Source organism: Bombus huntii, chromosome 5 (assembly GCF_024542735.1).
Source record: "Bombus huntii isolate Logan2020A chromosome 5, iyBomHunt1.1, whole genome shotgun sequence".
NCBI classification, from domain to species: domain Eukaryota; kingdom Metazoa; phylum Arthropoda; class Insecta; order Hymenoptera; family Apidae; genus Bombus; species Bombus huntii.
Window position 1 is genome coordinate 11,292,249 of NC_066242.1, and position 21,660 is coordinate 11,313,908.

The window sequence follows — 21,660 nt, forward strand, 5'->3', positions numbered from 1 at the left end:
ACAAGCTATAGCGTATGTAGGAAAAACTGATTTAATTGTAATTCAAATTTAAATTAGATTAAAGTGGACTAAGTGTATGAATTTTAATGAATTATATTAATTTAGGAGATACATAATACGATGATTACGTCTCTTATCGAAAGTATTTTATGATAGTAATAATTCCTGCAAAAAGTATTTTCTCGTTAAAAGTTCACGATTTTCAATCTTCGTTTTTTCAAGAGTCGGCAATTAAAATGAAGTCACGGAAATAGCCTCCAAAATATATAATAATTATTTTTCAACAAATATTCAGTTTAAGAGATGAAAGAAACTATATGAGGTACACAGAATTGGGCAAAATTTTTAATTATAAATGAGACATCGTTTTCATTAACTCCCTGAATTACACTATTTCAAAGATAAAAGTTTCGAAACGTACGTAGGCGTTTACTCACGTGGACTGGAAACACTTTTAATACACCGGCAACTATATTCGAGAATGAGCCGAGGTCCTATTATATTACAGGCCGAAAACAAATGGATAGAATGAAATTTTAGCAGTTTTTAATCAAACGCTTTCGCGGTCGTTCATTGTAGCTGCTCGCGCGTAAAAATTTCACGAATCGGACACGGTTAATTTTCTGGAATGACGAACAGACGGAAGAAACGTCGAAACTAAAATTACCCTGCTACGTCGATCGGAGCTGGCCAAGTAAAAACAATTGTCAGCTTCGTTATACTAGCCATTCTTTTTTATTTCCTTTTTGCTCCAAAATAAAAGTAATACTTTTTTTTCAATGGAAAACACTATTAAATCGAAGGCTGAAAACTTTACTTGTTAGAATCCTGGAATTGAATGAATTAAATTGGAACAAATTTTATGCGTATATTAATTTCGTTGTGTTTATTAAACTATATTTTTTATTGAGTTTCCCCTCATTAAGTTGTTCTACTTTTTTAGTAAATCAATAAATACGATGAAAATGGAATTGGTTCCTACGTATCTTTCTTATTGAGAACGAATAATCATATGTAATGAGTAACAATATTTATTATTCCATATCGAAAGAGGAAATAATTTTTTCTCTTAATTAAACGAGACACAGATGAGTAAATATATAAAGATCCTTTCCATTTACATGCAAAATATATAAATATATGCAAAAGCGCTCGATATATCTATCACAATTTTTGTCGCGTTAGCAGGATCCTCGTCTGGCCACATACGATCCGTTTTCACTTGCCTCTTCTCTTCTTACGTATCAAGAATAAACTCTAAAATTATAAATATTTTATTCATACATCTTTATATTCTCTTGACATATGAATTAACTATTGAAACATGTATTGCTTCAGTTCTAAGCAACATGTATAATTATATATATTTTTCTATGTCCTTTTAATAAACCAGCAAAAAGAAAATTCATCAAAACAACTGATAACGCTTATACGAACAAAAATTCTTACGTGTCTCGAGATATTCCATGCTAAAGGGCTAATAAAAAACGTACTAAAAGATATTTTAACTGTTATTTCTTGAAACTCATCATCAGATTACTCGATCTTAATTCTCACCTCTTTGTAGTAAATTCCACTTCACACAGTGAAACATCTCGATCCACCAACGAAAATATATTCCATACACGAGAAGGATAATCCTAGACTATAAAAACGTACAAAATATCAAACAAAAGACGATTATTGGGAAATGAGAGTTTCTTGCACGGTTATTACTGCTCGCACTTTGTTTATGATTTTCACGGGAAAGAACAGAGAGCCTAAGCGCGCAGAAATAGAAAGCCAAGTAGTTGAACGAATAAGGGCGAATAAATCGTTTGACGTAGAAATCAATAAAGCAGAGTTTAAACGAAACAGTAAAAAAAAATGAGAGATTGGAAAAAAGGAGAGGATACAACAGCGGAGTCTGGCGAAAATAAAAGAAACGAAGTGGCTGATTTACATTGACAGAGACAGGTTATCTCGCCGGTGGATCGTACAAAGCCTTCGTCCGCCTCTTGCAACGGATCTTCCGCATCCCGTCATTTTTTTCCCCTGATAACTTTCAGCCCACCCGCCGTTTGACGTAATATCTAATTATGGGGCTGATGAACGCGTCTTCCGCAAATGGTTGCACGAAACTTTCATCCCTTTTTTGGTGTACTATATTATCGACGTGTATAGCCGCGGTATCTTAAGCTGTTACATCGTTTGGAAACGTTGTTTGTCAAGTTTATTCCTATGGAAGAATTATGTTTTTATCGGCAATAATAGCTTCATTTAGTCGGTTACCGTATTTTTAGAATTACAAGCTCTTACGTCCTTTGAAAACTTTATTCACGGAATTCATTTCTATCGAAGAATTTTTATTAGATATACGACATAAATTATTTCCAAGCTATTCCTGAAACAGCATATCAACTAGAAATAATAGCATCACTAGTCTGACTTCGAACATTCTGACTCTACTTAAAACTCATTCTCTACTATCGGAGAGCGCTATTTATTTCTCAATATCTTCGCTACATTTACCGTTTACGATGGATTACGACTTAACGATCGGCTATTATAATTTCTGCCACTTTGCGCTAAAACAATTTTCAAAATTAACAAAAAAGTCTGCCAACGTGATTCATCGAGTTACAGTCTTACGTGATGATATGACACGTTAAAAATCACAAACAAAACAACGAAACTGAAAAATACGTTTGTTCATATATTTATATATATCATCGTAAAAATTGCCTCGCAATTCTTGGCAACGCGTTAGCAACAGTACTTTACTCGATTCAGCTTCGGAGCGTCGACCGAGGGTAATTTCGTGACGAGTTAAGTAATGTTGATTAAAGCCAGCGTCCATTACGAGATTACACTGTGTTTAACTATTATATTTTCCGCAGCGGTGCACGTAGCTCACTAATAACCATCATTAATAGATCCAACGCGACATCTTGAAATTATCATCGGCGAGCGTTTTCGCCTCGCGTGAACCAATCATTCGCGTGATTCTTCCTCGTTTCTCTTTACAATTGCTGCAATTCCTACGATCATTAGTAGACCGTGAAAAGAAGAAATCTATGGCTGCCGAAACGCACGAAACGCGTATAATATACGAAAATATGTGAAATATCCAAAGTACAGTACAGTACGTATTCTTATATCTAGTAGCTAAGATAAATTTCTGTCTAGGTTGCGCTTCTTTCATTTTATTTATAAAAATATGAATCCGCGTCCGCAGTCCAGCCATTAGATTTCTCTGGAATTATTTACGACTGCACGATAAAGGATTCTTATAAATGTACTGTACGTATTATACGAAACTCTTTGGAGTATCATTGCAACGAATCGCATTAATATGACGTTTAGAAAATTTGTGACGAACGTTTAGAAACATTTGAAGGGGATGTACTTCCATGGAATTAGCATCTTGAAAAATATTCCTTCGAATAAATTTTGCAAAATCGCGATAAATAATAATGAGATTGTAACTATACATATTCAGTGAGTAGTAAATGGGATCAAGATGAACGTTCCAGTTCGGATTCGAAATTTATTGCTCTTCGCGAATACATAGGATACAAAATTGCCTGGCTGGAAAAAGGAACTCTGCAGCTTATTAACAAATTTTGTACATTTTTCTTTATTCCTCTTTAATATCCAACTATCAAAAGCATTTGATTATTTAATAGAGGTTCATAGTAAAAACGCTCTAGACAAGCCTGTACGAATCAATAGAGCCTGTCATTTATTTCGTAAATAACAATCGGCAAAGTATAAAACCAAATTAAACTCACTGCTAGTGATAAATCGTTTCGACGTGCATCATATCAGGAACATCGTCGCGCTGCGCAATCGCTGCATTGTATCGGTAGCAATCGTGAAAGCGCATTTACAACGGTTACCTCATACTGCTCGTGTGGCACGTGTTAATCATGACAATCACATTTTCGACGCCTTCGTCCATCGATTTTCGTTGTCTGGTTCTCTGCCTCTCTCAAGGTTCTCACCTCGTTTTCACTCTCGTTCCTCGCCACTCGTGTTAGCATGCGAGCCACGCTTTAGAAAGGTGATGTACAAGCGTAGGATGACTTTAGAATGTTCGCTAGGTGTGCCAGCCGATCGTTTCCGACACCTTACCTGCTATTGTGACCCGATTCAATCCGATTATCGATCGAACAAAGCACAGAATCTCGCACACGAATCTTCGGCCGCGTTTATTTTCCATTGTGTTCCTCGGTGATTCAATTTTTAGTGCCACTCGTAAACGGCGCGTTATTCTTGTAAAGAGTCGTCGTTCAGTGAGGATGGAAACGTTGTAAAATATTTTTATCTGGGATTGATTTTAGATAGTTTTAGCATAAATTTGAAAATCCACGCTCCGCGTTAACTCTTTCACGCTCAGTATCACGTATCGAATAAGTTGTTAATTAAACGAACAATAAACGTATTTATTTTCGACAAAAAGATCTTTTCTGTATTCTTCTTTACCAAACCTTTTCTCGAGAAAATTATGTAACATCGAAAAGTTTATCAATATTCCAGTAATAAATATTCCTATAATTTTCTTCTCAACTAACAAATAACATAAGAGCGTGTCACGATCAATAATCTTCATACAGGTTGAATTCTAACTCGTAAGCTCTTCATAAAGATACTTGTCAGAACACGCTAAACGTATTTTCATTTCGATCGAGGATCAGAATTAAGAGCGATGTAACGATTAATCGATTGTCTTTGGTTTTAATATTTCTGACACTTTTGCACGACCAAAAGACCGGCGAATTGGCACCTGTTCAGGGAATGGCTTCGCTTGAAAAGCTTCTTTCTTCGCGCGAAAATTTCATTGGGTGACTGGCGGCAAAAAAGCTTGTCAGTTCGTCGACATGCTCTGTCGTCCGGCTAGCACGACGTTCGTTGTAACAGTCTCGCAAGAAGCGGTTGCGTTTCTGCTTCTTTCACGCTTGACACTACGCGTCGTTTCCATCGGATACCCGTTTCGCTTCACGTATTTACGGCTTCAACTATTATTACCTGGTTCACGCGAATATTGCGCGCTGCAACTGTCACAGATCCAATTTACACCCTTAAACGCGCGATGGAAATATTTTTCTCTTATTTTTACAAATTTTTTCTTACAATTTATGTGAAATATTTAGCAGATTTAGGAGTCGGCTCGATGTGTATGCATTAGGTCGTCCGAAAAGTTTCTTTCGTTTTATAATGGATGCACAACATTTTTCGTTTTATATTATTTTATCGAATAATTATGATCCATTTTGTTCTATCAAAATAAAGATCGCAATGTTCGACAGATTAGGTTTCACGTTTGTATAAAGATGCATCGTTGTAAAAGACGCGTCTGTAAAAGAAAGACACTTTTCGGACAACCTAATATATTATTATGCTCACCTAAGTGCGCATTTAGTAGAATTTCGTTTGCTTTTTAACGTGTTACCTACATCTATATCGCTGTGTTTCCAATCCAGTTTTTGTATACTCAATGTGAAATTACTATATCATAATATATTTGTATTTTGAATTACCATTATTTATTGTATATATTATTAACTATGTATTATGTATTGTAAACTATGGTATGTACTCTACATCACAGTATACTTAATGTTTAAATATACCTAATATTAAGATATATATCAGTACCAGGATATATCGTATTATTTTCGCTAGTTTGTGGTTTCTTTGGTTCTTTGACTTCTTTGCAACTACTGATATTGCATTTGGATTTACTCTTTCAGGCATATTGCCTTTAGTTTCGTACTTGCTTTTATGAAGTTTGTCGGCTCCCATACTTGTTCCTCGATGCTGACTCACTTCGATATTGAGATTAGGTAAATTTAATTTATATTTATGAGCATCACTGAAGAAATAGATTCTATATAGAAATTTGTATCATTTATTAAATTTCATAATAAATCCTCTGGTGTATATGTATTTTTACATATTGCGCGCATTTTGTAGAATTTTAGAATCATAAATGTCACGATAATGCATCAACTTCCTCAATCTATTTGTCAAATATCGAATTTGTTAATTTGTTTCACAGATACTCGATATAAAAGTATTAAAATATTCAATTTGCTAAAAATAGCTTAAAAAATTGTTGTAATTATAATAAGAAAAAGAAGATTATCAGAATCGATTGACAAAATTATCTCAAATTGCACGAAATCGATGAAAAGACAAGAAAATTGTTATGTCATGGAACACAGCGAGATTGACTTGGAAGTCGAAACTTTCTGACTCCTGTTCCGTGCTACGACGTCAACCGAACCATGGTAAAGCTATGTAACTAGCACGCTGGCAAGTGATTCTTAACTAACTCTGTAATTAACTGAGAACTAACACGATTAACGATCAACGTAGCCACGGTAGCAAACATGTTCTTAAATCATGCTACGTATATGGGACAAGCTCAACACCAACCTGAACCTTTTCATATACAAAATTTCGCGTACATTTCCAGACATTAATCATTTTCCGATATGGAACCTAAATTGTTTTACATCAATAATCGCTTATACTCGAATGACGAAACTAATCAAAGTTTAATTGTAATATTAATTTTTAGTATAGAACGTCACAGAACAAACGTAACAGATATATAAAATATATTTTATATGTTCTTTAGAAAACGATTCTGGATAAAATGATTTCCAGACAATATATTCTCAAGACTTGGATTAATTATCGGTCTAAAATTTAATTTCTGTCTTAATTAAATTACAAATTTAATACACTTTGAATATTAAAATATCGATGCTGCAACAAAATAATTAGATAATTCTATAAATATTAATTCGCATAGAAAGTCACGTATATAAGTCACAAAGTACATATTTATTTCCTACCAAAGGAACATAATTTATTTTGCATGACGAGGTCGCTAGCAAATGGAGTTTAAACGCCATATAATGCAAAGAAGACGCGATTTATCCTTTTAAAACGCGGCCAGGTCGGCGATAAATGAACCGTTCCCTCCTAACAAATATTTAACTGGAAGTGGAAAATGATGCGTGATCCGGAATTTATGGGATTTCGGACGCGCAAGTTGTTGCAACTAAAATTAATGGTGCAGTTGCGAATAAATGTTGATTTTTCCACGATTCTGAATAATACATTTTATAATTAAACTTCGCTCAATCCTCGATAGTTAATTGCACTATTCTACAATATCGTTTTTGACAAATAAATCGAAATCCATATATGTCCCTTCCAACCTATATTTGCAAGGATGCTTCTTTCTCAGTTGATGAAAAATTATTACGTTAAATCTCAATTTATTTAATTAGTTTCTAAAAGAAAATGCAGTACAAATTTCCAATGGCAATATCGTAGTGATATTTCTTTGGTATATCCTTGTGCATTATAAAGCATTCCGTATTTATAACGTCTCCATCTGCAAGGAAATTTTCTACTTAACGTTACGTCGCTTTGTATCACCAGCTTGTTCAGCTTTTTCACACGCCGCTAGCCAGCGTGAACATGATTTTAATGAACAAAAATTCAGCTCCATTATAGGATGATTGCTTTCTTCTTCCAGGACATTCATCTTCGAAAATTGGAGAAACGTGAAGTGGAAACACTGTTTTAGGTATGCACTTACTTGAAGTAACATGCATGGCTATTGCGTTAGCTCGCATAAATTCAAAAATCTTCCCTGGTTAAGTCTCTTATTCACTCGCAACACATTCATGTAATGCATGATCGTTCAAAATCGTTCAAAATCAATCGTACAATTATCTGAAAAACGTATCGTTCTAAAATTTATCATCAGGAAGATCCTTTTTATTATTTTCAAATTTATCCACAATCTCGCCGCTCTTCTACGCTTTTCTCACGTTCGATCAATTTCGTGGATCGGTCGCTCGGCAAAACCACGCGAGCAATTAAAAGAATCGGTCGTCTGGGATAAAATATCCTCGAAGGAAAAAGGAATCCTGGTTGTTAATAATACACAGCGGGGAGAAAAAAAGAAGGTAGAATCGGCGGTGGCGAAACGGTGAATTTCGCGGTTACCGTGAGCTACTTTCATAAATTCCGGGCGACGCGTCTCTATTCCGATAATAAAGCGGTCAACAAGTGCGGCCGGTGGATAAAGAGCGCCGCGAAATTGGACTGCAGTCAGGCTCAATGGAATCCTTTGCATGCATTAATGCACTCCTGTGCAAGCAGAATGCCAGAACGCGCTGGAAATGAGAATACACATTGCAACCATTGCGGCTACATTCGGTTCCATGCTATGTACACACATATTCCCTTCTTCCTCTCTAGATTTTCTCTCCGTTTCGCTATCTATTCGCTTGCATGTGCCTATGTGCGTGCGTGTGTCTGTGTATTTGCGGGTATACCATAGTCGTGGGTGATCAGTGTCAGGGATACGTGCGTGCATTTTGCGACCTGGCGCGCACACACACACACACTCGGATCCTATGGACTGGTGTCGAACGGACGAATCAATAATCCAACGTTTACCTGTTACGCGAAGCGTGCCACGACACTTGTCTCTGGGTTACGATATCTGGAAGAGGAGACGGAGACCGATTTCCTGCTTTGAAATGGAAATTATGGCGAACGTTGTTGTGCAAGATGGGGTGATTGGTGGTTTATTTGGAAAGGATTCGAGTAGACATGTTGTAACTGTGGAAAGTGCTGGTTTGAAGGATCGTGGAACCGAAGCTGTTGTTCGATGTGTTAGTGTTATTTATCGCAATTATCTGGTGTTTCGATTAGCCTTGAATTACAAGGAATTTAAATGGTAAATGGATTGGTCGACGAGTTACGCTGTTATTCTACTTTTTCATTACTATGGCAGGTTGCTGTTCAGCGTGTTCGATATAGTTTCGTGATGTTTCTGAAAGGTCTTTATTAGATTCGAAGCAAGGATGGATCGTTCGCTAATTTCCTCTGGAAGAATCCAATCTTGTTCTAACTTCGAAGGACTGATGAAATGAAGAGCATGGATCATTATGCCGAGTACTGTTCGATAGGTTCTCGCTTCGTTATTTGAACTTTGACATTCTAGTGCTGCATCGGCGATTCATCGAGACAAATTCAGCCACGAAATATCTTCAGATACTTCCAGAAACCATTCGATCTCAAAATGCATGTTCCCGACGATGCTGGTGCGTCGAAAATATACATAATAAATAAGCGTTCAAAATTCATGCGAGTTTATGTGATTCCTGCGGAGGAATCTTCACGAGTCTCGAAGATCTTGCGCACCTTCCTGCACACGACCGTCGATATTTCAATATGTTGCGACGAAAGGAAGATCCAGCTAGAACGTTATTTTGTCTCGTGACTCAAAGCACGCGTGACTGCTCCGCTCGCCATCCGCGATCATTCCTAGACCTTTTCTGCAGAGAAAGAAGGCGAAGAAAAAAGAAGGAAAAAGGAAAAAGCATTCGAGTCTGTCGCATCTTCCTTTCGTATTTCTTACTCCGTCCAATTGCATATTACGATTACGTTGCATATGGAACTTTTGATTACGACGATTCAGTTAGTTATTGCAGGTAGAAGAGAACCATAAGTTGTATATTGCAAACGTAGGATTTCATTAAGTAACGAAATGAAATCATAAAGTAAAATAATATTAGCAAATTGATTGGTGACGTTTTTCAGATTATAATGGATTAGACTGTTGTATTAGGTTGTCCGGAAAGTGTCTTTCTTTCGCAAACATGATTTTTACAACAACGCACCTTCATACAAACGTGAAATCAAGTCTGTGAAACGTCACGGTGTTTATCTCAACAGAACAAAATAGATCGTACGTAATTCGACAAAATAATATAAAACGAAAAAACATTGTGCGTCTATTATTTCCTCATAAAACGAAAGAAACTTTTCGGACAACCTATACAAACGATTTCTATAATTTTACGAAGTACAAAGTAACAATCAGGTTGTTTGTGATTTATAAAATTCACCTGTAGAGTCATACGACTGTCTTCCAGAAAATAATATTCCAGACGAGATTTTGTATAGCTTCGTCGTGTTATAACATATTGTTAATGTATTTCCGCTGCAGGTTCGCATAGCCATCGTTCCACGTCGTTATTTAACTCGCCGTTTCTTGCGAAGTGTTATTCATCCAAGAACTCTTTAATTTTGCAAAAACGACGATAATCTAGCTTCTTTGATGCGTCGATCATTTGCAATGAAATTTCAGATACGTTTCTCGAGGTGTTCCGTAATGAGAGACGAGTGACCAAAACGTTTAACGATCAAACGCAGTTTCTTTTCCTGTACTGAATACTCACATCAGCTGTCTTACGAGTGATTCAATAGGCTTATTACCGTAAAGTGCTGTAATTCGACGATGCACTTGTATTGGATAAACTTCGACCATTGGGCGAATGTTTTCAGAATTTAAAGAGCGTAAAATTGCGTATAACGTTTCGTCTCTTTGGAGGAATTTTCAATTCGCATCGTTATGAGGCGTATATATTGTCCGTGATAATTATAGAGCTGCTAGTCGTAGATGTCGTTGATGGGGTATATTGCTATTTTTCTTCTAATTTAGATGCGTGGAAGAAAAATCGGAGAACTCCGGTCGCCGGGATTCGAACCCGGGTCCCGAACGTTCATAACCTAAGGCGCTAATCACTGCGCTGCCGTCGTCCAACTCTAGTTAGTGTCGAGTGGTGGTATTTGCTGTTGAGTGCCGCCACAGTTATCTTAACTCTTTGCGAACGAATATCGCCAAATAGTCGCTCAAGTCTTTTTACCGTTGCGGACGCGTGTCGGCATATAGCCACCCGAATCTCTTCACAGTTCCGGACACTTATTTTGAAGTGCCTGGCGTACGTCTATTTTTCTGAGCGATGATCTTATGCGTATTTACGTATGGGTATAATAAACTAAACGATTTTTGCGATTTAAAGTTGTTTATTGAGCCCAAGAATACAGTTTTAGGTACATATTCACAATAAACGGTGAATTTCGTAATGATATGTTAGGCAAAGGTACCGATACGCGACGGCACGACATAGCCATGCTGTATTATGTGTCGGCGCTTTACATTTTTCGTTGTATAATACAATTTTTGGGTTTAAGCCGCTGGGGAGCGGAGCTTCTTTATGTATTTTTTTTTTTTTATTTTTTTTCTGTCCTGAAAACTCGGTCGCAAAACAGGACGCTTCGGTAGTCTGCTTGTAGCAGCGCAGTAGGCAGCGCGTAAGTCTCATAATAAACTAAACAGTACTATATTTTTGATGAAAGTGTTGCGAATTCTCGACTAAAGTGCAACCGGTCAGGTCAAACCGATCGCTCGATATCGCGTACCTCGAATGACTTAACGCTCAAGGTGGAGGAAGTGTAATAGATCGAGTCTTAGAGTAATCTAGCCCTGTATTTGTATAAAAATAAAATGTGATGTTATGAATACGGCGGTGGTAAGATCTTGTTGCGAGTGAGAAGGTACATGGTACGATGTCTGACGATGAATTGCTGATTCTCCCCATCGGCCATTGGGTCTCGTCCGTCCAACGTGCCTTCCCAGCTGGAGTTTTTCCCGGGGTTTTTTACCTGACCTCGGAGTCATTAGGTTTACAGCTCAGGGAGTACATGTAATTCGGAATTTCCTAAAGAAGCCATAAACGGACGGCCACTCAAAATTCCGAACAGAAAGAAAATTATAGATCTTTAGAAATCTTATCTTCCGTTTAACGTACACCCGCGATGTAGAATGACGGTCGAGTCAGAACGAATTTCTGTCTTTCAGTGGCATTACGAGACGAATTAGCAAGCTTTTTATATATTCTATATATTTTTTACAATACCTTATACACGATGCCTAAAAGATCCTGAACGTACATGTTCGATAGTGATAGTAGTGATGACAAATATTATTTTGAACCTGACGAGATAGAAAACAACGACAGTGCTTCAGACAGTGGAAACAAAGTGCATTCAACAAGGAATCGGCTCAGACATTTTAAACAAACGAAACTTCAACGGTATTGGTCATTTAAATACGAAATATTGTATGATTTATGTCAATATGCGAATAAAGGTAGACGATCTTCTGTAAGCAGATCACATCGCTCGATATGACTTCTATACGTAAACGGGTATCACTTTCTGAACGTTTGTATGCAAATTGTTTATTAAATCTTTTATTACGATGCGAGAGAATTTCTGTTATAACATAGAAGGGTATAAAAAAATAAAAAGCAAAATCGTAGGATTACGAAGATTTATCAATTTTCCGAGGAAAATACGCTCGCCTTTTCGATATCTCTCAGTGACTGTCACGGTTCACATCTCGTTCATGCTTCATTCACCTTTTTTTCTTCTTTACGATCCTTTTGCCACGCACTCTATGGATTCTTCTGCGTAAAGAATTCGAGAAGAGAGTTACGAGACGATAAATATTTAAATGTAAAAGTTCGGAATATTATGTTTACATAAGTGTTATTAATTTTAGAAAATTTTAAATTCCAAAAGAGAGTATTTTATCCAAATTTATTCAGGATTTTTCCAACGCCGGTAAATCCAAACTGTTTATTCTGTATTTCAATTAATAGATTTGTCTGTGTTACTTATCATTTATACATTATATCTGTTTCATTATATCTGAATCTTTTAATTTTGGTTTCGATAGCGCGCATTTACGAGGAGCTTGAAGATACCTCGCGTCGTATGTAGTTGCATATAATTGTAATATCACAGTACAGAGATTCCTTAACACAAAGCTCGCTCAAAACACAAATACGCCGATCCACTGTTCTTTAATTGACGAATAAAATTCCCATTTTGTTCCCATCCACTTATCCATCCCGATGTGCGAATGGGGTTCCAAGGCACTCGAAAAAAACGTTGGAAGATTAAAAAATTAAAATCAAAGGAAAACAGAGCTGCACCGGAAGCTGCGAGGTGGCGTGAGTGAGAAAAAACCGCGAAGGAACGGTTCGAAAATCGATGTACCCTGGCCATTGTATTATCGTTATTTTACGTTAGCTGGTGACGAAATTAATGGTTCATCGGAACAAAAGCGCATAAAAGTCTCCGCATGAGGAAGGGGGCGACTCGACGAAGGGGGTTGCGATGAAAGGCCAACGCGGTGACAAAAGCAACCATTGGAAATATATTCCGGTTTTGTACTTGTTCCGTAAGTAGAGAAACGGCTCCCTTTCTCGTCGATATGCATCGCGCAATTTATTATTATTGATCCATGTACACAGTGTCTCCTAAGATTTAATGTAATGGTTTAAAATTATCAATTATTAAAAATATATTTAATATTAGTTCAATAGTTAAATGGATTCTTCGGTATATTTTGATATTTGCTTTGGTGTGTTTAGTCTTTTATTCGAGGCCCACATCTACTTAATGTTTATAGTACGTAATTGCTGTAAGACTTGATTTTTTCAGTTTAAAATAATTATTAAGAAATATACTGATATCAGATATATTCTCTTTGGTATATCCTTATTCAAAGTCCAGTTAGTTTTTGTAGTACTATAAATTCTACATATCAAGCGTCATCGTCATTTCTCAACAAATATTTCTATTCCAATGCTGAAATTGCATTACTGTATGGTAAGTTCGGCTTCTCTGACACAATCATAACGACAAAGCACACTTGATCGAGTCGAACAATTCAAAGTAGATAAGGACTTCGCTCGACAGGCAAGTGTACATATATGTAAAACGAGAAATTAAATTTATGTTGATGAAGTATACTAAGGATGATATTATATGATATATACAGAGCGTTTGCCAGGGATTGCATGCAACACGCTAGACAACCAAATGTAAGCGAATTCGATTCGATTACGAACATCGAATCTTTAATCGTGACATTGCAAAGTGTACGTTTGATATCGAGGCTTTGAAATTTATACTCGCACGTGGACTGCCCCGTATTAACTTTAAAATCGCTTATCAAATGGTAATAAAAGTGACAAAAGAATAATCAGTTTTGCGTTTAAAAGTTACACAGCTTTGATCCATATACGTCTGTGTGGGTTCGTGGTTGTGGTTGCTGTTGTATGGACAAAAAGCGAAGAGCGTTGCGTGAGTTATGCGTATTCGTTTTACGGTTTATAAACGGATCGGACGAGTAAAAATTGTTGTTTAATAAAAGTCACGCACGGTGGTTAATCGTTGCATAAAGCGAGCCGAAATCGTTAAACGAAAAACGCGTACACGTGTCGTCGCAACGATGAGTAAAAAATTCGATTCGACCACTGATCGAATATCGCCTGATCGTGTTTTCTTTTTTTTTTTTTTTTTTATTTTTGCTTAGTACAGTTTTGACTCTCGTAACGTCTTGTCTCTTTTCTTTTCTCCTTTCTCTTCTATACACGCAGAGATTTTACTTTTGATACTTTGGTTCGCTATCTTTCAATAGCAGCACATGACGCACGATAGTTTAAATTAAATTATTTAGCTTTTATTATCAGTTTCAAAAACACCTTTATTATCTAGCAATTTCAATTTATATTATTACTTGGTTTCTTACGAGAAAAATCGTCAGTAGCTGTGTTTCAATTAAACTACACTTGTGTCTTAGATTATATTATACATTAACGTAATAATGCAATACATTCCTCTTATACAAAAAATTTGTTTATAAATTATGCTGTATGTCGTATTTACTTGAATATTAGTTCCTTTTCTATAGAAGATAGTTTAAAAGTTAGATAATTTAAAAAAAATCACACTATTATATATAATCGATAATTCCAATTAAAAATCACAATTAACTCGTCATAATGATGATATAATTATAAACAATCAATTAAGAAGGAATGAGTTCGCTTGTAATTAAAAGCACGATCTGCTTTCACGCCACGCTTTTTCCTTTAGAATTTCACGTTTCGTTGTGCTAGTAACAGCGTTTCTGTTGTTTTGAGGAAAATTAGTAAACGATGAATTAATGATTGATGTGTTGAAGCAAGGCAAACTTGGAAGATTAGGTTCTTGCGAGAGTTTTGTTGTAGCTTGACTGTAACTTACGGTCAAGTAATACATTTACTTTACACGGCTCTGTTATAGTTTGTAGCGACTAAATAAATGTATACGTCATGATGCTTGTGAATATGTAAATAAGGTACCTATACACGTAACTTAATATTTATAAACTAAATTTCCAAATAAACAATTTTGCTGTGTTTTAAACTCATACAAACCTACATCATCACAGCTTTATCCCTCGTATTAAATAATAATCAACAAAAATCTGCTGCAATATTAAAATGGAGATTTTTCAAAGGAATCTTTTCAACATGAAAATTAAATATTTCTATGATTAATCCTAAAATTACTGTGTAAGACCATGTCGAATTTTTAGGCCATTGGTTTGAAATAGATACAATGCGGTACAATACGATGTTTAATGCCGAAATTAAAACGCTGCCATAAATGAAACTAAAAAACCATCTAACGAAAATCAACATGAAAATCCCAAGAAGAAAATGTTACAATATCATTCGCGATCAACGACCCTCGTACGAAATAAATAAAAAACCGTCGCAAGCTTTTAAAAATTCGTCGCGAGAAAAATATATTCGACTGGATTTGCAGACTTGACTAGATCCGTGAAATTATTATATCGTATCTTCGATCGCCACTTGTCCCGGCGTGCATTGGTCTGCGCCGGCCGCTAATCATATTTTTCTCGCGTCGACACGGCACACACAAAGAGCTCTCGCTCTGCCGATATTTGGCCGGGACTGTTCTGTAATGTTTTTTCGCGAATTACGCTTCGACGGTATGTCAGCTTTTCGCGTGCAGGCGTGCCACGAAATACGATATCGAAACAAACAATAGTGTTAAACAATGTGCAGGCGCGCGCGACAAGCCTAGAAATCGGACGATTCGACTCACTGGCCTGCCGTCGATAAAAATAAAAAGTGTCAACAAAGTACAAGTGGACAGAGAACATGTGCACATGGGGGGCACAACTGTTTGTAGATCTTTTTACATTTTTTTATTTTTTATTTTTTTTTTTTTTTTTTGTTTTTTTCTGTGGAATGGAAACGCGAGTCTGAAGCATCGAACGCGTAAATCTGGCTTAGCGATATTAAATAATTCGTTTTCAGAATTTTCGAAAATGGAGGTTTTTTTTTAGTTGAAAAGTGATTTGCGATCTTTTCCTTGCGGTTTTAACGAGGATATATGATTCTTGTTTGGTAAAAATTATCGTTAGAATAGCGTCACAGAGGTACGTTTTTCCCTTTCGTTCTTTCTGTAAACGCGAAGGTTTTAATCCCGGAAAATTAATTAGTTCGGGAAGTTAACACTGCGTGTTACATTCCCGTAATTTCTTTCGGTTAATTTATATTGTCGACTTGCGTTTTTCTGTTTTTTTTTTTTATTTGTTTAATACTTTCTTTTCGTTGCCTTGCAACACCTTGCAACACCATTTTTGAACAAATTGAAATGTATCGCTCTGATGATAATAATAATAATAATAAATGTTATTTATATTTTACGTCCATAGCCTATTACAAGAAGGTTGTTGGGTTCTCATTTCTAATTTCTTACGTTATATTACATTCTTATATGGATCTCTTGATTATTATACTATATTGTTATTACTATAGTTTGTATATTGCTTAGCTCTTTCTCATTGATCTTATTTACTTATTTATCCTAATGTGTACAGTACAGTGTTGTATATGTATATGTATATATAGCTACATTTACATCTATATTTCTGTGTAAAGGTATATTCTTTTGATTGTAGTTTATTATTCTTCTAAGTGTAGTCTCCTGGTCTACACGGCTAATTGCACGTAATTGAACATGTCTTTTTCCTCTTCTCTACTCTCAATGATTAATATCTGAAGGAAATCTTTTCTTCTCTCTATATAAATGTATCACTATTACATAAACTATATTTCTTTTTCAAAACGCGGAAGACTCTGATTGTGTATAAGTCTTTATGTATGTGAAATCACTGATTTCTATTCTGCGTTCGAGCTCATCTTAAGAACAAGAACCGCTGTACTTTTGGTTACAGTGCGACAAAGATTTATCTCGTTCAATTTCAACGTTACGTGTATCATTCACTTCCTCGTCTTCTATACAGGGTGTTCTATATAAAGCATGAAGTATTATTAAGCAGATTTATCATCTGTAGATTCGTTCTTCTAATTAAAATTGCGTACAATTTGAAAATAGAGCATGTGTTAATGCCTAATGTTAGCTACGAAAGAAAAAACAGGTATCAGATATCTTACTGTTAATTTTTCCTTTATTCTTACATAATTGGAAGTGTCAAATACGCACATAGATAATTCATTGCTGTTAAAAATTAAACATGCTCAAAAAAAAAATATATATATATATATACATTAGGTTGTCCTAAAAGTCTCTTTCGTTTTATAGGGAAATAGAACAATTTTGTTCGAGTAGAAGAAAATGGATCAGATATAATTCAATAAAATAATATAAAACAAAAGAAACTTTTGAGACATCCTAATATATACATATACATGTATACGGAAGAGTCAGAAATTTCAAGATCCCCGTCGAAATTTCTTTTCCATCTGGAACGTCGAAGCAAACATGAATAATTGGAAATAAAAGTTCGTTCCTCGCCTAGATAGGGAAACATCTGTCCATGGTGGACGCATTTAGTGGAAACGGCACGACTTCCGAGCAATTCCCATCTCGGCCTCAGCTGATTACCGAGCATCGTCGCAATTTCTCCGAAAACCTCTGGGAAAAGCTGGCCAGTCGACTGTTAAGACCGATTTACAAGTCGCTAGAAACGCGAAAGACGGATGAGTCGGTTTATTGAGAGGAATCGTGCCCCGGCTGACGCTTACGTAAACCTTCGTTGTTACGTAACGCGCATCCACGATAGATCGAGAGTTAAGAGACGATATCCTCGTCGATGTCGCCGTCTTTGTAACGCGTTCAAATCTCGGATCTTCCAGCCAGAGATTCTTACCCTCGAGGATTATATCGTGGCGGTGATGCTTCGCTGAACGTGACGCTTCATCGAGAATTTTCTCGAGAATTTTTCGTCTCCACCGTAGAACTTTTTGTAGCTGGATGTTTTCGCTGTGTTCAGATGCTGTCAAGCTACGTGTTACTGTCGATTATATATTTCAAATGAGTTTCAGATGTAATATCTATTGTTCGTTCTGCGTATAATCTTTTTTAGCGGATCGAAGTCGTTCGTTGTTTCAGATAGCATTGAACGAAGCGTTTGAAATATACAAAACTGCACGACCAATGAATTTTATATATTTGATACATACGTACGTGTGTCTCTTTTGAATTTAGATCAATGGAAATATCATATCTTGAAAAAAGGTGTTGAAGGAAAAATACTAATATTACAGAAGACTATATTTTCAGGACCAGTTCAACGGTGCATTTTTTATTTCTCTTATATTTCTAAACGGGGATATATATCTTTTTATTTAATTGATGTTTCATTAGTATTTTAAAGTACTTTATATTCTAACGTTTCACTAGTCACGAATAGTCATTCACAGAGATTTGTTGGCTCGGTGACAGCATATGATTATCTTTCATCAAAGCAATCCTCTATTTCTTTCTTGAATTGCTTCCTTAATTATTAGAATCAAAATTCACGTGCTTTTTAAACGACAGTTGAAAAATAATTGACGCGCATGGTAACCAGCGTGACTGGTTTTTTCGATTGGATACTACTGCGGTGAAAGGGTATATAGTAAGGGTAATAATAGCGATAAGAGAGAAAAGAGAAGTACAAGTCTCTTCACACGACTTTCCACCGATCAGTTTTCCTTTGTTCGTCGCGTGTTCACTCGCGCTTATACTGTGCTCGCGTGTGTGCTAATTAAGGCCCGTGCAATTCCCCCATTTACGTAGAGTGTTTGGTAAAAAGCGGTTCTGCGCGATAAAACGAGTGAAAAATATGGGAGAAAGTTTTTTCGCGGGAGACACGTAGGAAAAATGTTCATTTTGGAAACTAATACACACAGGATGGGAATATTCCCGAAATAGTTGGCATACGACTATTTTTATAACTGCAACGATTATACGATTATAATTGTACTTTGTTTATTATCGTAATTCGACATTTTGTGTATCGTTACCGTAAGGGAAATAAAAGTATAAATAAGTTAAATAATACGTACGCGATATAAAGTTAGAAACATCGAATTTTACTCCTAATGTGACAGAAGACATTTTAGTAAACGAATTCTATACTAAGTTCGTCGAGTCTTATATCCTCTGAATTCTAGCAATAGTAGTAATTCCAAAAATCCTACAACTCTAATTTTTGAACAACTGCAAACTGAAAAATATTCTTCTTCCCAGCAAACTCGTCGAAAACGCTACGACTCCACGTCCAAATAATCCTGATTTTTTAAACAATCCTCCGTTAAATATATTTGATCCCTCAACGGATCTCTCTCCAAGAAACTGTATATCTTAAACAACCCTCAACTAGATCTATTTCTTTCCTCGACAAATCCATCAAGAGCACTATAACTGCGTAATTCTAATTTTTAAACAACTCTGAACCAAAAGTATTCTTTTTCACAAAAACAAACCCACCAAGAAACTGTTCCAAAAACTCGCTGCAAACTCTCCGCTATCAATCTCTATATCTAAACAAGCTCACCCCCGTAGGACGATTGAACCGTCCTCGTCTCGAAGACGCTTCAATCTTCATACAGAACGAAGTGCATATTCCCATGACTCGCAATTCGAGTCCGATCATGCTCGAGAGAGGGAAGAAGCAATATCTCGAGCGACGTCGCTCGATCCCAGATACAGCCTGGTCGATTGTCATTCGCGTTAGGTCAGCCTCGTATTCTCCGTGTCTTTCGAGAATGACGACGACCTCCATGCTGCGGCATAGGAAAGCGGTAATCACAGAGTAACTCGCAAGGAACCGAGGTGAGGACTCGAGAGAAGATGCTGGATCGAGTTGACTGTAGTGTAATACGGGCCGCAATGCATACAAATGTCATTCCCACCTCGAGAGGACCCCCTTCCTTTTCTCACCTCCTCCCTCCCTCCCTTCCTTCCTTCCTTCCTTCCTTCCTCCCTTCCTTCCTTCCTTCCTTCCTTCCTTCCTCCCTTCCTTCCTTCCTTCCTTCCTTCCTTCCTTCCTTCCTTCCTTCCTTGCTGTGTATAGGATATTTCGTAGCCACGTGGCTCACGCGCATACATGGTGGTTCTGATAACTTCGTTAGGAGAAATGTTTAGAGAAAGCAAGCCAAACGTATGTTCTTAGGATTAGAGCGTCGATGATTTTGATACGGTGTGATGGATTAGTTCAGCGATTTTCAACCTTTCTTACCTTACTTACTTATACTTGTGCAAATTTATATTTTTATGGCAATAATTGAAGAGTTAGAACCTGGCCAGGGATTTGTTTCGCTTGTTATGTATTATAATGATTACTGCGTTTTGGATATTTTTCATGTACTGGCGTACTATGCGCATTTGTGCATTTTTCAGTTTCCTATAAATGCGTAAGATCTCGATAATTGCGGAGATTCTACAGCACGCTGTGATATATGTTACATGTGCATTTGACTCCAGACAGGGAACAGCCACCCTGTATATGCGTTTGCAGCTTCTCCTTTCACTCAATCATGCTCCTCACCGAGGAGTCATCTTCGAAACCTCCCTATGCGTGTCTATCGGATCCACTAACAATGAGAGCTAATATCGAATTATGCAGCTCCTCCTGTGCACAAACCAAGCGGCTCCACCCGTTAAACGCCCCCTTCTCAATCCCTCGCCCATCCTGCTTTTTCTGCTCCACAGCCGAACAGCTTGGCAGAATAATCGAGCTAGCTCGTTACCGCGAAATCGAAACAAGCGAATTTCTCCCATCGACAGTCAACTACGTGAACACGCGATACAAAACGTGAGAGAATGAGAATAGATTGAATGGACAGAGGACTGGTTCAAGTACAGTTAAAGAAAAACGGATTTGATTCGATGAGCGCTCAGTATGTTTTGATCTTATAATAATGATGGTTCGAAGAGATAGCGTAAGAAATTTCACGTCTGACTTTTATCGAAGTGAAACTGTTAAACGACCAATTTTCATACCACAAACACACACACACGTACTTACATATACAAAAAGACATACATATTAAAAAGAATTTTATTCTATACATTGTTATACGTATATAACCTCCGCATATTTTCTACGCGTTCACCTACGAAAAAGACTAATCATGTGAGATCACGTCATCATCAAAGACAAGCGAGATATTCCAGGATATTCCAGGATATTTATTCCATAAAGTTAGGTAGTCCACCCTGTATATATGAACACGTATGTAACACGTGTACAAGGAATTCGAATAAGTGAAGAAGCAACAGTACAAAGTAATATTAATAAGATAGGAAGAAAGTAGTTAAGAAGCAGAGAATATAACAGTGAAAATAACAGATTTGAGCGAATGGGAGAAGCGAAAAGTTACGATAAAATTGCGAGCCAAGGATTTTGTAAACCAGATACGTTCCTTAATCGTGAGACAGAAAATAATATTATTATTACACGTTGTTACCTTTATTGTAATCCGAACGAAGACGCGATTACGCGATTTGCAGGAAACAGAGCTGAACCAACGACAAGACGACTGAAGAATTTTCCTGGCGCATGAGATGAAAAGCTTTGGATTCGCTGCATCGAAATGAACGTCGTGAAATTTCTAGGCGAGCGACCAACGT

The 21,660-nt window shown here is 36.6% G+C and overlaps 2 protein-coding genes across 12 annotated transcripts in view; one reads left to right on the plus strand and one right to left on the minus strand.

Moving 5' to 3' along the window:
* The window catches only part of LOC126866137 (tudor domain-containing protein 1), a 308,571-nt gene that overhangs the window by 214,986 nt on the left and 71,925 nt on the right, over nt 1-21,660 (plus strand). For 4 of the 11 annotated variants that reach the window (XM_050619313.1, XM_050619314.1, XM_050619315.1 and 1 more), the window contains one exon: nt 7,541-7,591. The exons of the other annotated variants lie outside the window; for them this stretch is intronic. The gene's annotated coding sequence lies outside the window, so the exon portion shown is untranslated. The remainder of the gene's footprint in view (nt 1-7,540; nt 7,592-21,660) is intronic. 11 annotated transcript variants of the gene reach the window in all.
* LOC126866161 (uncharacterized) overlaps nt 1-21,660 on the minus strand; it is a 117,104-nt gene that overhangs the window by 36,039 nt on the left and 59,405 nt on the right. The gene's annotated exons all lie outside the window — the stretch shown is intronic.